Source organism: Lagopus leucura, unplaced genomic scaffold (assembly GCF_019238085.1).
Source record: "Lagopus leucura isolate 7727_CA_CO unplaced genomic scaffold, USGS_WTPT01 Super-Scaffold_100157, whole genome shotgun sequence".
NCBI classification, from domain to species: Eukaryota; Metazoa; Chordata; class Aves; order Galliformes; family Phasianidae; genus Lagopus; species Lagopus leucura.
The window spans coordinates 22561351-22588020 of record NW_024962334.1 but is presented as its reverse complement, the minus strand read 5'-3'; the positions used below and the strand labels follow the sequence as shown (position 1 = coordinate 22588020).

Sequence of the window (26670 nt, the reverse complement as noted above, 5' to 3'; positions counted from 1 at the left end):
GCACAGGGTAACAGTGAATTGCATTAATGAACAGTGGTAGAACACTACATTCCAATCAAAGCCACTTTGATCTTTGCTTGTGAGCAGAGATTCCCTGTGTCTAGATACATAAAAATGGGATCATACTTGGATTCCTATAATATTTCTCTAGAACATCCCTTTCTGTGTTACAAACATAAACGAAAGGGTCAGCCCTCTGAAATTGCTCACCATTTGACTGCCTCGAATCATTTTAATATTTAAGTGCTTCATCTCTTCAGTAGAGTGTAATATACTACAGTGGGGAATGTTACTGTTATCAAGCAAGTAAGCATGAGAAAAACAGACACCATCTTTTTGACAGATTCATAGGTAATGTGAACACTTTTTCCAGTTTGAGGTTTCAAACTTTCCTGCTTCTGCATGTGTTCTCACTTGATTCTTAATTTCATGTCTCCCTGTTTTTTTTATATTCAGCCCATTTCTAAAGCAACATCTTTAGATTTGTTTCCCCTCATTCTTCAGTAGACCCGCTCCATGATTTGATGAAGCTGGAAAATATGCTATTGCTGATATATTGAAGGAGCAAGCTGAGCTGGTTTTGATGTTCAAACAAATCTTTTTGGCAGAAGGCCAGAAAAAAGGGAAGGAAACAAGTTTATGACCTCCAGGCAATTGCCAGGCAGCCCTTTGGGTCATGAAAAAGAAGAAAAAATACTATATGTTGTGGAATACTCAGTATAAAAATGCATATTCAGTTTATTAAATTTTTGTATGTTACAAGAATTTTGTTACACTTTCAACTAGAATTATAAAATAAATTATATTATTGATATATGAAACAAATCACACCTGTCAGTGCTCACCTTAAAGTAATTCTCAAATATGAATATGAGAAACACAGGATACTTGATGCTTCACATCAAAATAAATGCCACTTTTTTTCTTAAAGAACTACCAACCTTTTGAGATTGCTGCCAAACTGAAGAAGTACAAGCTTGCGTAACAGAATCTGTACACCTTTAATTAGATAAGCAAACTCTTATTTAACCAAGTAGAAAGAAAAACAATTCCCCCAAATTCCTTCCCTTCCCTGTTCAAATGAGTCATATGATTTCTAGCAACATCCTGGTTTTATTCAATGTTCCATCTGTGTTGACTAAGGCACCAAGAGGTCAAGTGACTTCAAGGGTGGCTTTCCCATAAAGGCAGAGCCAGCAGCTGTCTAATGGAGAAAAACATAAAAGCCGAATAATATTGGTTGACACTGGAGCATTTAAGTAACTGCAGGCTGGGAGGAGATGACATTTTCCAGTTTCCCCAGAGCAACTAAGTCTGTAGAGGAGTTGTTAGTGAGATAGCTACAAACACTGGTGGAAATAGAAGTTATAAATTTCCTAGAACAGATGTCTGATCTCCGGGCAATGCAGTTTTGGTCACAAACATTTACCTGTTCTGCACCTACTGTCCCATTGCTAAATAGACATTACAATCTCTTTAAAGAAAAGAAGAAGATAGGCTCATCTCATAAAACTTTGAAATCACATATAAACAAGTGCAAGACAGAGTGATGGCTTTTTAATTGGATTTATTTTCTCTTTGATTCTTAGACATGAAAAAGTCAGTGTTTACATTTACTCCATGACAGAGGCTGAGTTAACAGTAATCCTTTCAGCCTGAACAGAGGCATAATCTCCATGTGGGTGATAACATGCAGAAGGTATGGGATCAGTCCTGTGCCCTGCCCTGTTTCAAGAGTGTGGGAGGCTGGCAAGTAAAAAGGCAGATGCCAGCAGCACTGTTCACACGGCTTTCTTTTATCCACTCAGACGAGCTAGTCACTGCCTGACTGACAGCTAGGAGCAGCACATAGCTTGATCTGAACAGGCTTCTTTCTCTTGCATATAATTTTTCAGTAATAGGGCCTGCAGCAGGCTGCAGGGAAGGGGATTACAGGACTGGTCTAGCACAGGGGCAATAGTGGTCCTTTGACAGCCATAGTGCAGCCCTGGTGCTCCTTTTTGAGCCCTGTGTGCCCCATTGCCCTGAGCTCAATGACCAGTCTGTGGAAGGGAGAGGGATTAAGGGGATATTATCCTGCTGTGTGGACAGGACATCACCCATGATTCCAATGAAGCTTATTCTGTTCCCTGGCCAAACCTGTTTTCTTTCCATCAATGCTGTGAAAACAAAACTTCACTTCCAGTAGATTCTATGGAAATCTACTGCAAAGCTGCAGCAAGAGGTAAAAAGAATTCAGATAATACCAGTAAAAGAAATTACCCCTTAGAAAACAGAGATAGCCATGGCAATTTATGTAATGGCAGTAATATTTAGAGAAGTCCAATTAACTGGGGGAATTAAAGATAAAATTGATAGGCATCAGCCCAAAAGAAATACTTCTGAAACGGGCAGTTTCATCTTAAGGGTCAAGAAGGAAAAATATATTAGGCAGGACAAGCTGGTCCTCTGAAGCAGTGCGTGAGGAAAGAACTATGGGATATTCCCTGGTATTTCTAACACATGCCCTCTGTCTGCTCTGTCCTGAGTCCATTTACGTAATTAAGACAAAAAACAGCTTGCTAACAAAACAAACCAATGCAGCTGACCTGTCTACTGGAAGCTGTTACCTTAAGACCAAAGGTTTCTAAGATCAATATGAAGTGAACAAAGACAGGAAGGACAGAGACAGACATGCTAGGGTGCTTGAACAACTGTACAAAGTAGTGATTCCAAGAAGAAAAGGACTTTTAGGCTTCAAAAAGGAATGGAGAGAATTTTAGGGCCTATATTAAAGGCTGTGATCTGGAAAATTCCTGGTATACTTGCCTCTAAAATTACAAATCCTTTAATGTTCATTGAATGTTTACAGTCCAACATAGCTCTATTCTGAAGACTGTTTTGCCTAATTTCCACTTAAATATATATGCTGTTTTCCATACAAGTCTTCTGAGAATAATGATCTTGCAGATATCCTTCTCTGTCAGGGCCAGACTTCATTAAAAAAGTAACAGTGATGGTACCTACTGGCAGTTTAGAACATTTCCCTCTGAAGAGGGAAGAAAGGTTAAATTTTTTTCAACTTGCCTAATGACAAATCTTTACTTTCTGTCTTTTACAAAGAGTTTTTCAGCAACTTCAGGAGTTTTTAGGCCATTACATTACCATAAGTGAAAGCAAGGTTGACTTACACTCATGTTAGGCGGGAGAGTAACATTCCTAGGACCAAGAATTCTAATGCAGGACATTGAGAGAAAACATTTTCTGGACTCGCATTCAGTTGTGAGTCCAGGATTCAGAGTATTCAGTTCAAAGATTCCGATTCCTGATATATAATCTTGGAAACAAGGGCTGTTTATGCACACTGACTGTGTCATCTTATGAACTGTAAATGCAGCTACATTGAACAGATACAAAGGTACACTTCAGTACTTTAGTGCTCTTGCTGTTTTCCCTTCATGAAATTCAATCCTTTCCTGACATCACCAGAGCATACAATGAAAGGAGTGGAAAGTTTTCCCCCCGCCTAGAATGCCCTGTGATTGTGGCTTCCAAATTGCTCTCATGACTCATGGTTTTGAACCATTTCTTCCAGACAGAAAATGTGATTTTCTTCAGATCTTAGTTCCTGTCTGTAAGCATTAGCTACTGGTTCATTTAACAGGATGTCAAAGGTACCCATTACCCATTAATCATCACACAGCCCAACATAGTACAGATGGTTGGTAATTACCTGAGCAAGAAGACCCTAGAGCCCAAATGAGGGAAGCATCTGTGCTTGGGCAAGAGACAGACTTTGAGACGTGTCCTTCTTCTTTCAGCCTGCAGTCTGAGTGTTCCTTCCCAACCCCAAAAGAAGAAAGGTAATTCTATGTGTCCTCATTCTTTCTTAGATAAAGCACAGGACCTTAAACATGAAAGTCTAATGAATCAGCTACTATTAACACTAATTTTCCTCTATCACTTCCCTCACCTTCTCTAGCAGAGCTTTCTTGCTCTGTTAAGTTAGAGTTCTATCATGTAATTGGGTAAGTGTGGGCAGATGGGATAAGATTATCTATGCAGACTTTGCTGAAAGTTGTTTTTGGTTTCAGTTCTCCCGTATGATCTTTAAACAGAAATAATTAAGAGGCATTCAATGAGTAAAGTAACATAATACCACTATGATCCACCTTTATTCTGAAGAATGTCTTTTTCTCTGAAGGGTGGAAATCAGAGCTGCTTTTATTTGTAGAGGCTCAGGAAATAGTTTTCCCTAAAGTAGTGCTAAGCTTGAACGCTAGTGAACAGATCTAGTGCTAGCAGCTGTTATTGTTACAAGCCATGTAGTGGCCAGTCATCAGGGAAGGAGTTAAATGACCCTCAAAATCAAAATTTTATTGACTTCTGCTCAGATTAAGTCATTGTACATGCCTACTTTAAACAGTGGCACGAGACACTGAGATCTGAGTATCAGCTGGTGTCTGCGTTTACCATCCGTGTGATGGAAATACGTTCCAGAAAACAATTTAGAACATACTGAATGTGGAGAGCCAGAAGTGACATGGGGTTCCAATTACAGTAAAATGTACCATATGTCTAATTAAATATATATGTTTTCTATTGATCTCCACACTAATTGCTGAAAACAGATGCACATGTTTCATCTAAACATCAATTAGCTATGGGTAGCTATAATCTGCACTTCTCCCTATACATCTTTTTCTCACCTGCTGCTCATCGTAGAAATATGCATATGTATTTTCTCCAAGCTATATGTTTTTTAACTTGGAATGCGTGCGACTTCTCATGCTCATTCATCTGTCACTTGTGATCAGCTGTCCCTGAAAGAAAAAAATAAACATTTAAAACATTACTAATATGACTTTTGTTCAGGTTTCAGGGGGGATATCTTCAGGGTTTCCTGAGGGTGGTGCTAAGCACATTATGAAAATCACCCCTGTAAGATCTGCCAAATTAGGAATCAACAGAAATGCTGCAGATGTTTGAATGGAATTCATTATCTAGGGTATTTCTTGATGAGGAAAATTTCCATAAAATTAGATCCCCGAAGCTGTACAGAAGTAGGAGTAACTTTTCAACGTATTTTGAATTTCAGCAAAGCTAACATAAAAGAATTGTATTAATAATTATTTTATTTTATTTTATTTTATTTTATTTTATTTTTAGAAAATACAATTATAACATCACTCCATTATAGTGATATATGAAAAATTCTATCTCATTGGTAGAAAGATTTTCAGGGAGAAATTACTGAAGTAACAATAGGAGTTCAACATTTTTGAGGTTTGAAAAAAAGTGAACCATGAAATCATGCTGCCCAATTATGTTCTTAAATGCATTCATTTTTGCAAACAGAAATTTAGTAGTGATATAAATTAAATTCTGAGCAGCATAATGTATTTCAACTGCTGCTCTCCAGGTAAAAGATGATTTGCAAGAGTTTTTTCTACTTCACATGTGACTGTATGTTAATCATTTGATATATAGAGTTTTATCCCACAGTTTTCAAATTATCTTTATAGACACCATGCTTTGAACATCCTCAATTATAAAAACAATTGGAAAAAATAACCAGTATATCTCGTCAGTCTTCTAAAAAGATTTTCAGCAGAAATTCAGTGAGGTCTTTTTGTAATAAATAAATAAAAGCCTCTTGAAAGCATTCCCCCAGAAGTGGTTTTCCTTTCATAGGACAATTCCCTTTATTTCTAAATGCTCCACAATGTGTGACTTAAAAAAAAGTAAAACGCAGGCTGAAAATCAATTCATGTTTATTAAGAGAATATTTTGATGAACAAAAAGCAGTCTCTGAAGGCCTGGAAATTTGTGGATAACTTGTGTATTTCATGAGAAATCCTGACTTTTCTGGAGAGATCAGGATGATCAGGGAATGATAAACAGAGAAATTTCATCCGTGGACTAGATTACATCAGCAGGGCTTGATTTTTCAGGTTCACAAGTCAGTTTATCCAACGTAGGCAAGGGTGAGCCAAAATATTTTAACGCTGATTCAAGCAGTCTCTCTTTCAGGTGACATGCACTTTCTGATCTTTTCTTTGATTGTCTTTTTGGGAACTGACATTTTCATAAAGCATCTCCCAGTGCTGCTGAAGAGAATCGAAGCCACAAACAGATTCTCTCTTCCCATCTCACATGCACATTTGCCATTTATAATTAAGGTTGCATAGACTTCTGAAAAACCAACTTTACCCACATAATTGTCAAGGCAAGTAGGCACACACGTTTCATCAGGTATATTCATATAGCAAGATATTGGTAACATGAGTGAGAGTGGCAAAACTCGATTCTAGTCACCAGTCTGGTAAGCTGAATTCTTTAATGTTATACCTTAAATAGTAATATGTTTTTATTTGTCAATGCATATTCATTTCAACAGCACAATCTTTTACTACAGGTATAAGAAATGGAAATTGGACAGAGTTGCATTTTACACTTCAAGAAAGGATCTTGAATCAAATACTGCAATGGCTCCACTGCCTGCAATTCTTATTTCTTTCTAGAGAATGAGTTTCATGTTTCATGATACATAATATTTCAAGGGATGTATTTGAGACGTGTTTTTATTCATTTTGCCTAACGTTCAGTGTGAAATTTCAAAACTGAACAGTGGATCAAACAACTTTGTTATTGTACTCTGATGAAGACTTCATTTTCTAAAACAATTAACTCCCTTTTGTTCTGTTTGCACACGTGTCATATGGAGAAATGCAACCTGACAGAAACATGGACGAGTGAGTCATGCTATAGAAAACCAAGGGCAAAAGATAAGAAATGTTCATGTTAAAGGCAGACTAAAGGCCAAAGGTCCTGCATCTGTCAAAGGTCTGTGGCTGATATATAGGGAAAGAACGCACGAAAACTGCATGAACATTTGTCTCACAGATCTAAACACAATCTGGCTGAGGCACTTGATGTGCCAGACCACTAGGTTTAATAGATTTGGATGGATTTTCTATCAGACTTCTTCTGTTAGATAAAGCTTTTTTATTTAGGTAAACCTAGTGACAATTTAGGTATCAAGCATGCCTTGTGTTAGCACCACAGGGCGTGTGGGAAATACAGCCTTTGCCTGTTCTTACATTTACTCTTTTCTTTGAAAGAGCTCATTCCATCCTTTGTTATGACTAACAGTTAATTACTGATTGCTCAATATTCATGATTCTCCAGAACACTTGGAAAATTTTCCCTGTCTAGAAGTTATATACATACTTATGAATATTTCCCTGGTTAAGACTATCAACTCAGTAATGACTAAAATTTTCCCTCATGCGAAATGAGAATTGTACTTTTCTTTATACAAGCAAAGAGTGCAAAATAAGAAATTGATCTGTGAAGAATGTGGGCATGAGCCAGTTCAGTAAAACTGAAATGAATATTTTTTCAGACCTTTATGAAAATTCAGCACTGCATATAAAGAGAGACTTTTTCAATAGCAGTTGCCTTATCTCCAACTAGATTTGCAGCCTTGCATAAGTAAAACAGCAGAGGTTTTGTTGACAATATCTGACCTTAAAAGAATGGTTGGATTTGTATCGATTTTTCTGCCTAGACTGCATTTACAGTTGAGATGATTAATTAATGAATTTCTAGTTCCAGAAAGAGATTATTGTACTTAAACTGATTAGCACAGAAGTATTTTATGGCTTTCTAGCAATTAATCTTTATTGCTAAACTGACGTAAGAGTATCTTTTTCACTCTAGCATTTCTAGCTTGTGTGGAAACTGTAGCTGACTGTTACCATCATCAACAAAACAGTAACACAGTTGTACAGAAATGCGATATGCAGAATGTCATAGGAAATTTTTATCATGTAATTAATAAGATGTATAGTAGGGCTACTTAGTTACATATAGATTGCTTTTTCATATATATATTGTGTAGATAAAAATTTGTGCACACTGCTATGTCGATGGAATGATGATCTTCTACCATAATTTATTAATTAAAACAGTGGAAAAGTATTTAACTGAGCTGCATTACATAATCTACTCATCACTGAGAAAATTCCATAAATTGTTGTTTGCAATAAGAACAGAATATTTAAAAGAGTGGGTGTTTTCAGCTCCCAAGAAAAAAAAAGGAAAAAGGAAAATGGGAGACACTGAAATATCTCCAGTTTTAATTTGACTGATCATGACCTGCTGCAGTGATGTGTTATATCCAGAAATTAATTTGCATTATATAACACAATTTGTAGGAACTGTGCTATACTGGATAACATCTCTGCATTTAAGAAAGAGTAGAAATTTTCAAAAGGCTCTGCCCTTGGGAAACTGACTCGCACTGACCTAATTACTTCATTAAGCTTGGATTGAATAGTTGATCCTAAAGTAGATAAAGCTGGAAGCAGGAAAACAGAAAATTCAACTGCTCTCCCTCTGTCTCTCTCACTGTGGGAAGAAATGTCATTATGATGTTCCTTTGTAACCTAAAAAGCAACATTACTGGGTGTCTTTATTCAGGAAATTGGAGTAGGAAACAAATAACGTGACTGTGTAGGGCTGAGATAATTCACGAGAGGAGAATTAGCCATGATCTTCACTTTGAAGAAGGTGGCTATAAACAGCAAGATGTTTTAAACTTTGTGGTTGTAGGAAGGCAAACACAGAGAAAAAGAGAGAAGCAGAAGAGGAAAGAGAAGATGGGATGGAATGTGTGATATCTCAATAAATGTGAAGTGTGAAGGGGAGGACTGAAAAAGAAAACCAAATCTCATAATAAATGCCATAGGAAGCCAGGGAACCAATGAACAACTTTGAGAAAAAAAGTATATCCCTCCATTAGAGGAGAAAATTGGAGAGCAGGGGGAGAACATGATATTTCTGTGGTTGCCAACTATAGTGCAAGCTATAAAAAAGTAGAAAAATTCTTTCACTCCAGTATCCTCTGAGTAGTCTGAAATAAATTTGGGGATTATCTGGTCAAAATAGCAAAGGTTCTCAGACATCTCTGAGCATGTTTGCAACACATACAGAAGGTATGGAATCTTTTTCAAGAAGGCTTCCAAATCTTTTTTTTAAAGATTTCTGGGGCTGCAATAACAGCTAAATTGTACCAGTGAAATAACCAGCCTACAAAACTCTTCACCTTATCACTGAATTACTCAAGCTTCTCCTTCCAGCCATGGGATCATTTAAGCTTTCATCAGCTGTATCTGAGATCCCCAAACTCTAAAACATGATTTTCACAGATATACGGAAGTAAGTTGCCTGTTAGCCTTTGTTTCAGATTAATTATTGAAACCATTGTGTTTCTCTGCCCTGGTTAAACCACATCCTCACAAGAAGAACTTTTCTGGACTCTCTCAGAGAGTATGTAACCTAAATGTTATAGCATGGTTGCCTTGATTTGCTTAATGGCAAGTTGATATTCCTTTGCCTCCATGTCCATATTTGCTCTTACCTACTGTGGTGAACTGAAGCTGACACTTTGCTGCCTTTCCATCATGTCCAACATGTCTGTCCGTCATGTTTCCCAAATTCTTCTGGTCAAAATTTGGAATTCTTGTGGGAAATACTGGACATTTTCTGATTTGTATTCAAAAGCTGAAACATCACGAGAAAAGAGAATAACAAAAAAATTAGTCTTCAGTCTTGCTTCCAAACTAAGTTAACGTTTTGAATACTTGTTTTCAGTGAAGTCAGTGGAGCAAAAAATTGAAGGACTATCAAAATGCCTTAAGCCGTTCTTGTATTGGACACCTTCTGCAGTACATAATATACGTATATATGTGTATATATATATGACACAAATATCTCAAGGTTAAAGAGACCTTAGATCACAATTCTTGTATCTCATGCAAGGAAAGAAAAATGCTACTGTATTTTATTATTAATTATTATTATTATTATTATATTGTTTTTCCCAGTGTTTAGGGCTTTGCACAAGCATAACTGGTTAGCAGACTCCAGCCTGGCCGTGTGTACCATTCTTGAAAAGTGCTGATGGCTGAAAGTACTTTGGAAGAATGTGAGTAAAGAAACATATTAATTAACTGTATGTTTGGGATACAGAAATTTAGGAGTGCATTATTAATGGCTGACTAGCCTTGTATATTCGATTTTATGTTGGATGTTTCATTTGCTGTATTCTGCTATCTCCTGAGAATAGGACACTTTTCTCTAATTTTCCAATCATCTATATTTGTGGTTAGATGTTTCCATTTACTACAGCTTATGTTTACTGTCTTTGCTCTCCCATAAAAGATTTCTTTCCAGATTCTGCAGAGAGAGAGAGAGAGAGAGTTTGTTCAGGACAAGGCAGGCACTGATAATAATAGACAATATTACTGTGAAGAAATTCTGGTTCCCCAATGTCACAGTTTTAGCTCCAAACTGACTGATACCTGGTACATATACTGAAAACAGAGCAACAACTTTTTACAGTATGAAGTGAGTATAGGAAGAAATTTTGTTTAACTGAGAAATAATAAGTTTCTCAGTATAATAAGAATTAATGTTTCATTGAAGACTTGCCCACTGTATCCAATGCCATATTGTAAGATAAAAGCAGTGTTACTGACAGAAGCTTTTCTATTTCAAAAGTCAAAGAACCACACTAACATGTGCTTTAAAAATATGCCTTGTGAGATTTAACCACAATAAAGACATTTAATTGCATTACTTCAGTATGAAGGAACATCAGCCAATGTGCTTTCCAGTACTGTGTGTAGACATAGATGTTTAACTTCATAACATTCCAGTTCCTGTAGAAGAAAATACATTCTGTCTAATTCTTGAGTCATTATTTTAGTATCCTATAGATGGCAAATATCATAAATAAATAGTTGTAGAAATTTGATTGGATAGAGGCTGCAATTGAATCATTAGCACAGAAAGTTTCTTTTCTTTCACTTCCTATGAAACTTATTTTCCATCTTATCTGCAAAGTTATTTATGGGATGAGAAGCTGTCATGATCATGTGCTCACTGAAGTGCTCTTGCCAGAGGCATGCAGTAGTCATTAGAAACACTTCTGTGGGTTTAGGAACTATCCAGTGGGACCAATAGGTAACTCACAAAAACAAACAAACAAACAAACAAAAAAAACAGAATATGTTTGCTGAGTCAATTGCTTGCTAATAATAGTTCTCCCCGCTGTAACGGCTTGCTCATTGCTCTGCAGATATTGTTGGCTACGCTTGAATTAGATATAAGCACCAATGTCATGACCTATGTATGTCAATAAAAAGAGAAGATACCACCCTGCAAAATGTAGCTTTAAGCTGTATTTTCAAAAGTACAAGAGAGAAAAAATAGAATCACCTTGAATAAACATGTGGAGCTGTGAAATTCTCACAACAGCCCTGACACTGTTGCAGTGTCCTTCAGAGCTTTAAAAGGCAGGTTACTACCTGGGCATAAAATCCTATGCCATTCTGGCAGTTCCTGCAAACTATTTCTCCTAAAGAAGGGCCTACTGTTAAAGCTTTTACCTGTGATGTGATTACGTTATCAGCTCTCCAGAAAACGGAAGTGATGCATTTGTGCTCTGCATTTCTAATCAAGGACCAGTATCCAACTGAATTGAAAATGACTGGCAAAAATGTAGGTTGTAGATCAATAGATCATTGACTGTGATCACTGCTTTCCGGAAGAAATTTCAACAAATATACATTTCATACATAAAGAAATACCACACAAGTGTGACATGAGATATCGGGGCAGCAGACTTATTCCAGGTGGCACTCACACAGGAGTGCGTAAAGTAGGTACAGGTAGAATGGGAGGCTTAGTGTAAAAGAGTAATTATGAAATTACATTTCTGTTCAAACAACTATTGATCATGACTGATACAACTGATATAACTCAAATATTATAATTTCATGTTTGTATACAAACAGAACAACCCTGCTTAACCTAGAAAATCTAGGAGTATGGAGTTGGATCTAGAGAAAATTAAAAACAGCTCTTATGTCTAGAGAGTATTGATTTAAGGCAGATGTTGATGGGGCATTGGACTGACATGCCTGAGATACAAGTGTTGAACAGAAATCATGTTCAGTTGATTACTGTTACTGTATCTACAGAGAAAGTATTTCTTTCTTTCCAGCTACTACTTTGCAGAAACAGTTTCTTGGAGTTTTTTTGAAGTTTTCCAAGTCAATCTAAAAGTATCAGCGTAAAAGTTTTCACTTTTGTGCTGGTAGCTTTCATACTGTTCAAAGGAAAACTGTGATCTAGGAAAAAAGGCATAACTCTCAAGTGTCAAAACTTTCTTTACATATGTCTTAAATGAGCAGTAGCACTCAGTTCTGATTATTTTGGTTTTGGGGTTTGGGCGTGGGGAAAGCTGTACCTTTGAATTGAAATTAAAGGCGATGGATTTTTGTACCATCTTGCTTTCATTAAAAGCATACTGTTTTCAAAAGTATCTTTGTTAGTCCCTCTGGAGACCCTTCATGCAGGGAAAGTTGCAATTGTCCAAAATAATTTGGATAATCTATAATCTCTGATATCGCACCTCCTCAATTTGTATCCAGTAATTGTTCCTAACACTGTATTACTCTAAGTAAGTATATTATATTTGAAGTATGTTAAATCCTTAAAAAGCTGTGCCATTCTGTATTGCAGGAAGAAGACTTGGTGAGTTTATCGTTCTGCAGAATAAATTAATAAAAAAATAATGGGAAACATGCTCACAGGGAAAAGGAGAGGTTTTATTTTTATTTCAGATTTGTTTAATGTGTGTTTCCAGTTCCAGTCTACTGTGCTATAGTCTGGCTGTCACAGAATCATAGGGGTTGGAAGGGACCTCCAGAGATCATCAAGTCCAACCCCCCTGCCAAAGCAGGTTCCCTACACCAGGTCACACAAGTAGGTGTCCAGGTGGGTCTTGAACATCTCCAGAGAAGGAGACTCCACCACCTCCCTGGGCAGCCTGTTCCAGTGCTCCGTCACCCTCACTGTAAAGAAGTTCTTGTGCACATTTGTGAGGAACTTCCTGTGCTGCAGTTTCTGGCCATTTCCCCTTGTCCTGTCTCCATGCACTGCTGAAAAGTGTCTTGCCTCACTACTCTGCCCCCCACACCTTAGATATTTATAGACCTGGATCAGGTCCCCTCTCAGTCTCCTTTTCTCAAGGCTGAACAGACCCAGTTCACTCAGCCTTTCTTCATAGGGGAGATGCTCCAGGCCCTTCACCATCTCTGTGGCCCTCTGCTGGACTCTTTCCATGAGATCCCTGTCTTTTTTGTACTGGGGAGCCCAGAACTGGACGCAGTTCTCCAGATGAGGCCTTACCATGGCAGAGTAGAAGGGGAGGATCACGTCCCTTGACCTGCTGGCCACGCTCTTTTTAATGCACCCCAGAATGCCATTGGCTCTCTTGGCCACAAGGGCACACTGCTGGCTCATGGCCAACCTATCGTCCACCAGGACGCCCAGGTCCCTCTCCGCAGAGCTCCTCTCCAGTAGCTCATCCCCCAACCTGTACCGGTGCATGCAATTATTCCTTCCTACATGCAAGACTCTACACTTGCTTTTGTTAAGCCTCTATCCATAACGTACAGTTTTTTGTCAGATTCTGGTGCTTATTACTTATCGTGACCCAGATCTGTTCTTCTTGTATGTGAAATGCTGGAGCAAAACTCAGCTTTCTGCACTCTAAATGTACGTTGCTAGCACACTAAGATGGAAGTCATTATCTCTGTAAAAGCCATGATTTTTTTTTCTACATTGGTTTAGGTAACATTCCAGTCTTATATTGGCTATGCCAACATCGAGAGATCGGTACTAGAGATCAAGAGGAATAGTTCTGTTGAATAGCTGACCAGCTCAGTGGGTGCTGATGCCCACATTACATGTTTTGGGGCTTTTTATTTCAGGCAGTCTGAAGGCTGGTGGTGGCTGGACCTGTTCTTCCCCACTCCTAGAGCAGGTCAAGCTTTAGCTTCATACAGAAGTTATCCAGTGTCAGAAGACTTAAAAATGTTGTTTGTCAAATTACAGCAAGTAGGAACAATCAAGAGACTGATTTTGACACTCGCAATCAGAAAAATAAGATGCTGCATAAAAGCTTGGTTTCTGAAAACCTGTGCTAGTAGGACAAACATTGTGATAGTTGCAAATGTCAATGTCAAAGAATACAAACAACCTTCACTATATCAAAGAAGTCAGACTGTGTTCTGCTACTTACTTTGCAGCTTTGAAGAAGAAATAAGCAAAGTCGGACTGTCAGCTTCCCCAAAAAGATCACAACTACCAGTAATATATCTCAAGGGGAGCAGGGGGGCGAGAGATAATTTCCCAGTAGATCATGAACAAATGTATGCTGTAAACATCAAGGCTTCTTCAGATCTTAAAACCAAACATTGTTGGGGATTTTGTGGAATTATTAACTCCCAACAATAAAGTGAGGGTTTTTTTTTTGTCTGGCAGGTTAACAACATCGCATGCTAATAAGCCCCAGTAACACCATGCAAACTGTTCAATCTATAAAATTCCACAGATTTTAAACTAAGCCCACTCCACCCCGGTCTCCACGCTGCTTACGTAGGCTTCTTGAGACTAGCCATACCACCAATGTCTGTGAATTCTATATGTTAAGCAGTCTCTGGTATGGCCGTATCTTCAAAACAAAAAGAAAACATATAGATGTTTGGTGCTGGAGGCCTAGGCTGAAATTGCGGAATTTGGATTCATTCCACTACTTTGCCACACAATTTGTTGTGGATCCTTGATCCAAACTCTTAAAGGAGATGTAAGCTTTTTTATCCTCATGCTTCAGCTCTTATCTCCTTCTGAAGAAATCTTTCCCAAACACATTTCTTACCTATGTTGTTTCCTAGGAAAAATAGAAGAGAATAATGACCAGTCTGCAGAAAGTACAGATGAGGACTATTTAGTGTAACTCCTCTCCATAAGTCTGTATCTATCTGGTTTGGCTTGAAGACATTGCCCTTTTTCTGTGGAGACCTTAAGATGAAATTCTAGTAACTCTTAACTTTAGGAATTTCTTGCATTTTCATTTTGCTATTGGGTCACTTGGCCCATTTACAGCTGTGCAATGCTGTGCTTACTGGCAGCTAAGTCATCAGAAGGCACTTCTTGTGGCTTCTTGCAATTTCTGAGGAAGAACTTTTCACCAGAACCTTAAGGGCCACAAGGAGGGAGACAAGAAAAGATACACTAAAATCAGAAACTCTGTAATCCTCAGAATACAAGTCCTTGAAAGGAAGGGGCATAGCCAAGGTCCCATTATCCAGATGGTCCCTTCAACAAGCAGCAGTGATGGTTTCATCTTGACCAGTAGATAAGTAATAATTTTATAAACTGCCTGTATTGTGGTTTAGTTCACAAAACTAGAATCTCATGCGTTTGTCCATCAAAAATTCTCTTCATAAATATTTAACTGTTCTGGGTTACTCAAAGACCCTTTTCTTAGGGTTTCTGCAATTTGCTAGATGCATGAGTGCTATGCAAATGTTTTTCTAAATCTAGAGCAGTAACCCTTCTAGCCTTCTTAGAAAGAATATCCCCTCTCAATATCTAAAGCACAGTTATGTGTTACTGTTTGTTACTTCAGTCTCTTTTCTTACGATCTTCGGTTTCTCTGAGACATCTTGAGAACGCAATGGGTTGTTTTCTTGAAAAACAGTTGTCTTAGCTAACAAGTTTGCTATTCTCACACTGATTCTAGGTTATTTTTTCAAGTTATGTGGAAAAAAAATGCAATTCAAAATGGAAATGTTAAGCCTTGGATATAACTCTGATTGTTCATATTGGCAACCTGGCCTTAAGCTGTGACTAGTGACAAGTTTTGTACAAATACAAACATCCAACTACATCTCCACAGTTCTTATACTGAAGGCTGAATTTATCACTCTGTGAATGATACATGAAATGTAATTCACATCAGGTGTATCTAGGAGTAGCCTGGGATCAGACTTTGAATTTTCAAGGACACCTAAAGACAAAAACAGCTGCAAAATGAAGGACATCTGTGAAGTAGATTAGCTGGCTTAGCATTGGGTGCCTAAACACAAACCTTTCTAACATCCATACAAGCCATCTGTTACTCAGCCTTTCTAGTCTGCTACTGATTGTCACACACAAAGCTGGATGATCGCCAGCTCTATTTAATCATGTGCATTATATCATAAACCTTCTCATCCAATCTTTTCCTGTCTCTGCTAGTGCTTTGTAACATACCTCCATTGCACATGTGGTGTGAGCCTACAACACTAAGATTTGCAGAGTAGATCCTGGACTACCATTTTGTATGGGTCCCTCAATATCATTTACGGAACCTCAGTTAGCAGGAATAATCTTCACTGGGGGGTTGCTAACTTGTAAGTTTGTCAGTAGCAAATATAAAAATGCTTTTATGGACACTAGCAAGTAAGTCATGCCAAGATTTCTTTAGAGCTGATGCTCCTGTCTCCAGACTGGTAACAAAGGCTATGACAAATTAGTAGTCTCTTCTAAAATAGAGCAGACATAAATACTGTTGGAGCAACTAGTTTCCATTTCTTTTGTTAAAGAATACTTTTGCATCCCAGTGCATTGCTACAGGAGTCCAATTTCTGAAGAATGGTGTGAACATTTTTTTGGAATCTGAGTGATTGATGTTGATCTTGGTTAAACCAGTGCTATATACACAAAAATATAACAGGAAAACATTAAATCAGAGAGAACAAGTCACAACAATAAACTATATAGATGAATTACAATAAATGTGAGTGTAACATGAAGCCATTAATTAGTCTGTTTGCCTTAAATTATATTTGTAGAATCTGTAATACTTTTCAGATGATTAGACGGAATGGATCTCAAAAAAAAAAAAAAAAAAAGGGTGGGGGGGAATAATAATAGTAATAAAAAGGAAAAGGTAAACTGCTCTTCTATGTATATTTATTGTACAAATCACAGAATCATAGGATATTCCAAGTTGGAAGGGACCCATAAGGATCACTGAGTCTTGCTCCTGACTACACAGGACCACCCAAAAATCAGTTAATGGGAACTTGAGAGAATAGCGTCATACAAAGAAATTAGCAATTAGCAAAATATTAGCAAGGTAGTGTTTCACAAGTGTAATTAATTGTCACTTGTTCAAAACCAGAAGAGAAACATTCTGTCTTTCACATGCCCGTTTTTGGACTCAGCCTTTGCTGCTGCGTGCCTGTTTGTGATTTCACAGAGTCAGGGGAATATCCATGGAGAGCTGGCGTGTTGATGCAATGTTTCCCAATTCCATGGGTTGTGATACTGAACTTGATGTAAATATACATGCCAACTGCACTTAGGAGAAGAGAAAAAAAGGATATAGAAGGATTTTACCATGTTACTGGTGGGGATGGACCCTTGTATCCTCAGAGTAAGAACTATGAAGATTGTTAGGATAATAAACATTTGGAGACATCACTTCCTTTTAAAGTTAGTCAGGCATCTTAAGTCTGTGATCAGACAATCAAGCCATACAAGCCTCCTCCTGTTGTAGAATCTATAAATAATATATTGGTAATATCATCTATTATTATAATATCAGTTTGTATGGGAATTGTGAGTCATGGCCTGAACCACTGATTGATCACCTGAGGCAAGTACTGAGCCAGCCATGGGAGTACAGGTGAAGGCAATTCAGCTGTGTGACCGGGAGGGGTGGAGCCTGGCTGCACCTCTCCTAGACCCCCATTTAAGGGCTGACTGCCACTAGGAAGGATCTCTTTCTGGAGATGTCTTCTTTTGGAGTTTTCTACTGTAAGCATAGAATACAGGTGAGCATTTCATTTTTGATTGTCTCTTTCCACCATGATGATCTTTTTAACTATAAACCTGTAAAATGCTATCCTAACAATGCCACCCTTATAGCTGTATTTGTTAATTGTACACAGTTATTTTGAAAGACTTTCTGATGAGCGTGAGAGATGTTTCAGAAAAAAGAAGATTGCAGAGGTAGGCAAAAGATTCGACCTATTAATCATATTTACAGCTTTGTTTGTCTCTACACCAAGCTTCTTCTGTAATCTGTGTGTGGTTGTATACAAAATTGTCTTCACTATGAGAGCTAACTCACTTTGTTCTCTTCCAGGAGCTACTCTGCTCCAGTAGTTTGATAATTAAGGAATGTCCTCCAGTAGAGTAGGAAATGAGGCATTGACTGTCTCATAGTAAGGAATAGTTTACAGGGAGGTACTTTAGTGTTCTGTACCAGAAAAAGCAGAGGCTAAGGCACTTTTAGATGTCAGGGATCCTCTGAAACATTCAGGCAAGATAAAGGGGTAGTATCAATGAGTCAGTTATAGTAGAAAAAGCACCTACAATTTCTTCCCTTTTTCTGTCATTGGCATGCTATCAATCTAAATGATTGATGTCACTTACTATAGGAACAAGAACACAATAGATGTTCATGTACCTTAATGCAGAGGACTACAACATCAGCTGAACATTACAGAAGCCATTTCAATTCACTTAAGTGTCCTCAGAAGCAGAAAAAGCTAGCTCTCACGGAGCACATCAAATTCATCTTTAAGCAGTGTCTTTACGGATGATTCGGAGATACCATCAGACTGCTAATTAGATATTTCTCAAACACTGTGAGCATTTTTACTGTGTGTGAAGATTAAATAAGATGTTCTTTGTTAAGTCTCTTTTTTAAGGTTTAAGTGGGCTGGGTGAAGGGCAGGAAGTTTCTCTATACTTGTATTTTCATAAAGTAGATTAGAGAAGTGTCAGTCCCAAAGTTCCACTTAAAAAGTCTCTTGGAATGCATAACTAATTTCCTGCAGACATGATTCTTAGGCTTTTATGTAGTGTTGCAATAAATCTTTCAAAAATCTCTCCAAATGACTTTTAAGCCTAGGGTTTTCCCTTCCTTTTCTTCCTGTTTTTTGATCTTTGTGTTTTTTTTTTTGTTTTTTTTTTCCCAAGTTCCCTTCTGGAATATAGGCATTAAGGAAAAGACACAGTGAGGACTGATCTTACTATTCTATTAGGTATTTACTTAGAAATTTTCATATATATTTTAAAAAGAATATTACACAAGATAGAAAGCAGTCAATAATTTAGAAGGCCTCTGTAAGAATATCCAGTAGTACTAATTTTGAAGAAAAAGTAAGTTATTTTCTCAGCAACTGTCTTTGCTAGACATTTGGCACAACAATACTCCCAGGCATCTTTATTTTTTTCCTGATAAGCTATAATTGAAAAGAGCTACAACATGAAAATCTCATAATCCACCTACATAAATTTACTGTGTGTGAATCCCCTGACAGCGATATCATGAGCTACCCAAGACTGTATTTTTTTTGCAAACATTGTGGCCACTCCAATTAGATCTAAGAGATCAAAAAGAGTGGAGAACTAGGCAATTTAATAGAAATATTCTGAGGAATAAGGCTGAAAAAAAAAAAATAAAAAAATCTGGAGTTTATCACTGTGAGTATGTAATCTGATTACGTAAAAATTTTCCTCCAGGTTATTCATGAAGACATTGAACAAAATTTGCCCCCCTAGTAGTCTTGAGTTACAGCCACTAGTTACTGTTCTGAAAAGTGATCACTGGAACACCAGTTTCTTTGTAACTTTTAAGTCTTTTACTGTCCATAAATCATTTTTTTTTTCTTGTAACCTTTCTCTTCTGTCCATTTTGTCATTACCTGGCCTTTGCACACACAAGGATATTCTTCAAACAGGATAACTAAAACCTGAAAGTACATGCCAATCATTTGCACAGTAAATAAATAATACTAGGCTAAATAATAATACTCCAAGCTGCAACAAGAATCCAGTGAGCCACACCTAGCCTAGAGTGCATCAGCCAGATTTCTTCTGTAACTTGGAATGTCCTTTACCCTGTTAATCTTCCCATCTCATAAATATTTGGACTTTTTTTTTTCTTTAGAATTATACTCTTTCATGTCAGCAACTGAATTCTTGAAATGCAGATCATTACTTTCTCAACAATTACCATCTCACTCTTTTGCTGTGTTTCTACTTTTCTTATCTTGAATGCCTTTAGCTCATGTATCTTCTCACATTTTTAACAGCAGTTGGTTAAAACTTTGCTAAGATGCATTTATGGTGTATGGAACATGTATTACCTGCAGTTGAACCCAAGGTTGTAGACTATATTTGCTTTGAACTTATAGAGCAAATAATCTAGATTCTTCAGTAACCTTTGCTGTCAAACTTCATCAAAGACTTTGAAAACCCAGTTTTTGTATGTCCACAGTGACTGTTCTTCACCCACATGCTCATCAATGCATTCAGAGAGTACCCGTAGGACGATGTGGTGAGATTGCTTCTTGCAGAATCCATACTGGCTCCTTTCCAACATCCTGTACTCATTCATGTGCATTCATTGATCTTTTTCTCTATTACAGGCCGTATCATATTATCAGGGAAGGAAAACAGACTCACTAGTCTGCATTTTCCAGGACCTGCCCTACAGCCTTGTTTGCAGATGGCAAAGACATTACCAATTAGCCAGCCCCTTGGCACAGGGGCACCTTGTAATGACAGATAATGCAATCAGGTCTAAAATTCTAGATTTCTTTCAGTATTCTCAGAAAAATATCAATCAGTTCTGCTGACTTATTGAAACGTAAAGTGTGTTTCATTCAATAATTGCTATACATGTGCTTCAAATTCTTCTTATTACTATCTTACAAAAATTATGTATTGAATACAGACTTCTCCTCAGTGTGTCTAGAAGTTAGGCCTGATTCAGAACTTTAGTGAGCTTTTCTGCTATGACTTTACCGTTCACTTATTTTAGTCCTTTAGACATTATGTTGTCCCACTGTTTTCATATCTAGCTTTCTGTTCTGATGAAATTAAATAAATTTTCCTAGTAGTTTCAACACCCTTTGAAAGTACATCTTCAATGTTTTTTGTCACAATTTTTTTTTGTTTACATTTCATCTGCCATGTTTTAAAGGCATTGAATATTGGCTTCTCATGCACTGAGTTTTTTCCTATAGACGTAGTGATTTTTCCACAAATCATTCTTTTTTTTTTTTTACCTTTAATTTCAGATTTCCAGTTAGTAGACATGAAGCAAAATCTTAAAAGTTCCTGTGAGTTTCAATTAGTCACAGAAGTTGACCTTAAGTCATGTATTCACAGATCGCACATCTAGATATCTGAGTAAATGTGCTTAGTGATAAGCTTGTGATTAGATCTATGAGACTTAAAAGATATTTGCATGTTGTGTGGTTATAAGTATTCTACTCCAATTTGAGATTTTTATGCTTTCTTGATTTTTTTTTTTTTTTTTTTTTTTTTTTTTTTATCCTGTAATTTCATGCTTGACAATCTTTGGGGCATAACTAAGGTGTATAACGTATGCATATCCTGCACTGTAGATGTAATAAGTATCTGACATGGAATCAGTTGTTTAACCCTTCTTATAGATATCAATAATTATTTTCTTCGTTTATGGGAATATATATATTAAATTTGCATGTAGGCACTCACTGAGTGGATCCTCGCTAATATGTCCTCTATCTTAAAAATAGGAAAGATTTGAACTAATTTTGTCAGTGAGTTTATTTGTTGAAAGTAGATGGTTTAGGGAAAAAAAAAAAAAAAGCAGCACTTTCCAAATAAGGAACTGGTAAAGACTTTTATTGATCATTTCATGACTTAATTTATCATTTGTTATTTTTCAGATTCTAGTAAAGCCATTTAGATTAAGAAATATTCTATTCCTTCCCTCACAAGCATGAGAAACTTTTCTTTGACCTGCCCTTACTCTGCAAATATAAGGCACCAACACAGATGTTTAAAAGTTTTCATGTAGTCTTCAGCTTGGGGGAAAAAAAAAAAAAAAAAAAAAAAGAGTATCACAATTCAGAAATGTGACCCTGGAGCTTAGAACCTACTAAGAAACTCTACAACATTAAAGATGAAATGAAACTTGGACAGGATTACACCTATTTACCACCTCAGCTCTCCAGGCAGCCAAATCATTGCAGCTCTGATAATGAAGTCTTTCCTTAACTTATCGATTTCCAGGTACTAGAAAAGTAGCTTGAAACTACAAACTGCTGCTTAAATTTTTTTAGGAAGGAGCAATTTCATGCAGGTGAGATCCATATTGGAATGTGCAAACATGGATAGTTCCTCCACTGCTCCACCTTCAGAATTACACCAGTTCCTTTTGAAGGGAATTTTATTATTGGTCCTACATCTTTATAATCTCTCTCAGAACATCTTAGTTTGTTCAGCTTTTGCATGGGATAACCCCCAAATGGACTGTTACTCTTGCACAAATATTGTTGCAGGCCCATATGTAATGTCATGTGAACTTTATTTTCACTCCATGTCCTAACTAGACTCCTTTTACTTATCAACAAATGTTAGAAATGAGGCAGCTACTGATAAATCAGTGAATTCTTCAGTGTTTTCTATTATAATCTTACACTTGAAATGAAAAATAATTCAAATTAGCATAGAGAAATGATTCTAAGATAGAACAAACAAGTACTGAAAGGAAAAACTGATGTTCAATGTCATGTCCTTTGTGGGATACTGATAGGACTTTGCATGATTCACTCATAATGTGGTCCTTCCATTAAAAAAAAAAAAGGGGAGCTTGACATCCATTTTTGTTGTCATGCTTTTTCAAATTCCTGTCTTGAGAAGCAGAAAATTAAAGTAACCTTCATTTGGTAAAAAATAAGGGGAAAGTATTTTAAAAGCAGAAAGCCAAGAACTTTACCCTTTATTCATGACCTTTAAAGACAGTACTACTAAGTAGTTCTGAAAGAACAGCACTGAGGTAAACTTAATGATCCTTTTAAATGCGGTCCTTTTAAATGTCATTTCATGGAGGGGGAAAAAAATATTCCAGGTTCAAAAAATAAAGGTATGATAACAGTAAGTTCAATCTAATATAATGTAACAAATATGATAGCATAGTACAGTTGTTAAATTTCAGAAACTCTCTGTATTGTCTAATTTAGAGGCATTCTCTCCTGTATGTATTCACCTTAAAACAAATGTTTCTATCGTGGAGGACTTAAAATGCCCTTAGTTTCCTCCTTAAGTAAAGATGCTGATTTGATATTCAGATTACCAGTTTCTAGAAACTTGATTTAGAGATGATGTTAGAGCCAAACTATGAGTACCTTAAGAGTCTAAATATTCACCTTGGTGTCTCAGTTGAGACAGAAAGAGACATTTGGATTCCTTCAAAAACACACTGATAGCTGACTTGGTTAGTTTTCCCATTTAGCAATTTCTTTGCACAAATGCAGTTCAGCTTGAGAATTGTGAGTAATCTCTTTGATATTCATCACTTACAGGTTGGATCAGTGGCTATGTACACAGCTAACATTTATTCAGTTCTTTTTAGGTCAGGAGGGTATTCTTAAATTACTTGGCATGGTTTCCCCACTCTTTCTCCTTTGGATTACAGAACAAATTGAGTTCCAAGTACACAATCTGGACTACTTTCTGATGAATCTAATTTAGGATACCACAAAATACACACCCTTGGTTAACAGAGATTCAGTCCCTAGGAGCAGACTAGAACTCATCTGGGGTAAAACTCCTGAAACTCATGTTATGGGGATACCTGATCCTTGATATCAATTGTCTTGCTCTACTGGTTGGTCCTTAGTGCTCTGTACAAAACACTAATGTAAATATAGCCTAAATCAGGAGTAGATTGAGACATATATAGGGTCTTAAGTGATTATGAAGATATTTGCAAATTCTGGAATTGATATCATTTCCATTTAAATACAGGGTTCTCTAACTGAAGAGAGGAAAACAATCATATTCTAGAATAAGTCAAAGAAATGCCATTACATTGTAAACAGCCAACTTATTCCTGCACGCTAAACCTACAAGAGAAAAAAATATATATTTTTGAGTTATATAGGAACGGTCACTTATTCCAGAGGAGTAGGACAAGGACTCTGAGGGGGAAAAAAAGCATTGCTGTTTGGGAGTGAACCTTCAAATGCTCTCTGTTAGATTTAACACTACCAGCACTGCTGCTTGTGAGGATTACACTATCATTTTTCAAAATGGTCAGAAAAAAGCACTTTCTGCATGTATATACACAGTGATAGATACATGAAATGTCTTCATAGATGAACCTGCCACTGTTTTTTGATTGTCAATATTTCACTGCATTTATCCTTTTCTGACTTGGAGTGGGATGCTTGTACTTCATCAAGAAGAAACCCCACCCAGTGCTTTCAGAGTGAAGTACAAAAAGTACATAGAGTAGTTTTTCCACAGTCCTCAGAGCACAAGGATAACATCCTACAGTTTTTAAACAAATTACACAGAATAGATAATGAAGAAAATTCATGCAATATATAGATAAGAGAAAATAAAAAATTAAAAAAGGGGAACATGCTCATCTGATATGTAGCATTAGAGAAGTTGACAAACAAAAGACTCCATTTAATGGAGAATCAAGGGGAAAGACACCTGTCCTTGCAGTACCAGTGGGATGTCAGCAACAGGATCTGCTGTTAGAGTCAGGGAGTCTGTAGAATGAGAACTGCGTGGAGGCACATCTTAATTCTGTGATCTGAGCAGCTTAGAAATTCCCCAGGAAGTATGGAACTGTGCTGTATTCTGCGCGTTTTGGCTTTCATTGTGTTTCCTCAGTTAATATGTAAAGGTCACCAGGGGAAGAATTAAAATGGAAGTGAGGGATGGAAATAATATATGGAAGTACCCTTACCACCATTTGAGGAGCTAAGGAAGAAAACAGAACAGCATCTCTACTCAGACTATGCGCTGTCAAGGCTGCAAACCTTTTAGCCTCAGAGCTGTAGCTGCTAATGAAAATTTGGGCACGTTTGTAAGGGACAGAAAGATATCTGTTGTGTGGCAGAGATACAAGCAAAGTCTCTATTCAGCTAAAATAATCTTTTATTACTGGAAAAATTGTTGGCTCAAGGTACATTTGTTTTAATGGAATACGTAAATCCTAAAGTAAAAGATGTGATAAGAGACTAAATTTGAATCTCCAATTGCAGACAGCTGTTAAATAAGTCACAAGTGAAATGACTTTGGCATTGTTAATTCTTGAAAACAGATACAAGCTGAACATTCAACATGCCTGACTTCAGCACCTAATTTTTCACTCCATCTCTGTTTTCTGGGAGCCCTTAAGCAGAGTAACTTCAATTTAAAGTTTATAGTCTGCTGCCAAGAATTGATTAAAAAAATGTGGTTTAGGGATAACGTTCTCTAGGTGTATTTTTAACTATAGAACTTATATTTAAAGGAGAATAGCTATTTTACTATGAATTACATTTTAATAAAATTTCTTTGAGTAGTTTGGAAAACTAAAATCTTCACACTTTGCAGAAATTATTTTCAACTAAATTACTTATATCTACAAAGGAAGTTAGATAATATTTTGGTGTATCTGTGAGCAGCAATATTTAATGTTTTCAAAGCATACTGCAAGATAAAGGATAGATATGTGCAAAGGAATAATTTTGTGTGAATAACTTTTCTTTTGCTTGGATTTCTAGAAATACTATTGAAAGGAGATCTAGGAACTTTGCACCAATAACACTACTGTTGGCTAATGAACTCTTAAATGAATTCTCACTTCATTTTCTTTTTCTTTTTTTTTTCCTCTTAGTGACCATGAATGCTTCAACCAAGGCAAATTAGAACAGTTCTTTTTCTTTTCCAGCACTACTTGACAAAAGCCTTCAAGTGTGTGTCCGGTAGAAGACAGTTTGACGTGCAGGAAATTTACCTAGGGCTTGGGAGATTCTGCTTTTTTTATTATTTATTTGCATTATTCTAGTCCAGGTGGCCACTGAACCAATTAATTGCTCCTGATATTCAAAATAAGGATATTAACTCCACACGCCAAGTGGACACGAAGACACTACAAACATTCAAAGACAGCTGCCTTCCCAATCCTGCCTGAGCTCAGCTAAGACTCCTTTACCCAATGCAGCACTCATAGTCAGATGGAAGCAGATCAGCAGACCAACAGGAGCAGATAATCACACTGAAGAAGATCTTGCCCAGTAAATCAATGTCTTTGGAAGGTCAAAATATATTCCAAACCATCACAAGTGTGTATTTTCTTGTTGCACAGGAAGTGCTTTTTAGAGCAGTGACACAAATCAGATTTGTGGACTAGCAAAGTGTTCTCCTACAGGGAAGTACCATTAAAAAAGAGTAATACTTCCAACAGTTGTTTGTTTGCTTTTTTTTTTTTTTTAAAAAAAAAAGAGGCAGATGTGGCCAGATGCCTTTTCTGAGTGAAACTCTCTGAGGAGCACCAATCTTCATCAGTTTTGCCCACTTCACTCCTCCTTGTCAATGAATTCCTCTCCCTTATTAAACTTGTTTTGGCTTTCAGGGGATTTGACCTTTCTGAATTATACACAAACCTCTTGTGTAACAGTTCTTATATCACTGTGTTTACCATCTGTTCTCCCTTTTCAAATGCAGACATGTGTTACTGTTTATCCACTATGTGTCACCAGTTTACTACAACAAATTCAGTCAAGTGGAAATCAGGTCAAGGTGAAATTTATTTCAGGCAGTTTTGTTCCACTTCATTTTACAGTTTGCCACATGCTAATCATGAATTCTGAAATAGGATCAAAAAATAAATAAATAAAATTATGCTCTGGCTTCTGACTGACATTTTCAATGGATTGTTTCATTCAGCTTTTGGAAAACCTCGTACTGTACTTGGCTTCACTGAAAAATGTA

At 36.9% G+C, this 26670-nt stretch overlaps 1 long non-coding RNA gene across 2 annotated transcripts; it reads left to right on the top strand.

Moving 5' to 3' along the window:
* Positions 1–17681: 17681 nt before the first annotated feature.
* On the top strand, positions 17682–26059 carry LOC122189833. Of its 2 annotated transcripts, none has more exons than XR_006181991.1 (3): positions 17682–17723; positions 17841–17901; positions 25628–26059. It is a non-coding gene; the product is annotated as an uncharacterized LOC122189833 (long non-coding RNA). The 2 variants fall into 2 exon arrangements; XR_006181990.1 differs by lacking the exon at positions 25628–26059 and adding an exon at positions 20331–20600.
* The last annotated feature ends 611 nt before the right edge of the window (positions 26060–26670 follow it).